This window comes from Mustela nigripes, chromosome 16 (assembly GCF_022355385.1).
Source record: "Mustela nigripes isolate SB6536 chromosome 16, MUSNIG.SB6536, whole genome shotgun sequence".
In the NCBI taxonomy this organism is placed as follows: Eukaryota; Metazoa; Chordata; class Mammalia; order Carnivora; family Mustelidae; genus Mustela; species Mustela nigripes.
Genome location: NC_081572.1, coordinates 46,356,001 through 46,357,742, shown reverse-complemented (window position 1 = coordinate 46,357,742; position 1,742 = coordinate 46,356,001). Strand labels below are relative to the sequence as shown.

Genomic DNA, 1,742 nt, shown 5'->3' with positions numbered 1-1,742 from the left:
TATTTTTATCTTAAATGGTGGGTGGAGGATGCAAACATTTTGCTTTTATTAGCATTTTAAACGTTTCAATTAATACTCATTAAATTTTTAAAAATAGCCGATTTCCGTCCCATTTCCTGACATGCATTATGCTTTTCTCCTACCTCTCTTTGATCCATCTTCCTCCAGCTTTAGCTTTTCCCCCCAGTCCAAGGTAAATCATATTCTACTCTGGTCTATACTATCTACTTTCTCCCTATCCTTCCAGCCACCCCTGAAGATCCCCACTGCCCACATCCACACCTTCCGCATGAGAAAGTCAGTGGGTGCTCTAGGGGCATGCTGGTGCCCCCTTTCTCATTCAGGTAGTCACTTCCCCATCAACACCTTTTTCAGGGCACCCTGCACATCCGGGTTTCAGAGGCTGTAGATGACCGGGTTCAGCATGGGGCTAAGGATAGTGTTGAGGATCCCAATCCCCTTGTCCTTATCTGAAGCTGACACCGAGCCCAGACACATGTAACTGAAGAAGTCACTTCCATAAAAGATACAGACTACAGTGAGGTGGGAGCCACATGTGGAGAAGGCCTTCTTCTTCCCCTCCGCTGAACAGATTCGTAGCACTGCAGCGGTGACATGGGCATAGGACACTGAGATGAGGATCATGGGGAACACCCCCATGAAAGCGGTCCCCACAAAAAGCAGCTGCCCATTGACATGGGTGCTGGAGCAGGAGAGCTGGAAAAGGGGTGGGAGGTCACAATAGAAGTGATTGACCACATTAGGGCCACAGAAGTCAAGCATAGATGTAGCCACTGTGTGAGTCAGAGCATTGATAAAGGAAATGGTGCAGCAAATGCCCACCAGGGCTCCTTGGACTTCACAGCTCATGCGGGTGCTATAGGTGAGGGGTTGACAGATGGCCAGGTAGCGGTCATAAGCCATGGCTGTCAGGAGGTGAGAGTCCACACCAGCCAGGAGATGGGAAAAGAAGAGCTGTGAAATGCAGGCAGCATAGGGGACTCTGCACTGGTGGTCCAGGAGACATGCCAGCATTGGAGGGACAGTGACAGTGATGCATCCGATGTCTAGCAGAGATAGACTCCCCAAGAAGTAGTACATGGGCATGTGGAGTTTGGGCTCCACAAAGATGGCAGCCAGGATACTGATGTTGCCTCAAACAGTGACTACATAGGCAAAGAGGAAGATAACAAAAAGGATGGGTTGCAGTCTTATGCTTTCTGTCAGGCCAAGAAGGATGAACTCAGTGACAGTTGTCCTTTTGCCCCAGGCACCTGGCTCCATAGGATGCTTCTGATCTCTGCAGTGGGAGAAAACCTGAACCTGTCAAAGGGGGAGAGAGACACATAGTAGGCACCTAATCTGAGACTACTGGATGTTGGGGATTGTGGCATGAGCACCTACCAGCCTGAAGCTTGAGTGCTCTCCTGGAGGCCACCATGAAGCCAGACATGAACACTTTAACTGCTTTTTCAGGCAAATCCAGGGGATGCCAGAGAAGGGACTGGGGCAGAAGAAACTACTCTGTGGTATAGGACACTGGCTACCTCACAACATTTTTAATAGCTATTGAGGTTGTGTTGGTATAGAGTGACTTAATAGTAGTTTTGACTAGCTCAATGAATAGATGAATGTATGAGGTTCTAGAAAGCAGATTATAGGAGAGTAGCAATAACATTAGAACAGTAGGAGGATGAAATAAATAAGAGATGCAAGAGAGTGAGAAGAAAAGGATCAAGGAG

General features: G+C 48.0%; 1 pseudogene; it reads right to left on the bottom strand.

The window, feature by feature from the left end:
• Positions 1–348: 348 nt before the first annotated feature.
• On the bottom strand, positions 349–1,284 carry LOC132003824 (olfactory receptor 3A10-like; annotated as a pseudogene).
• Positions 1,285–1,742: the final 458 nt, after the last annotated feature.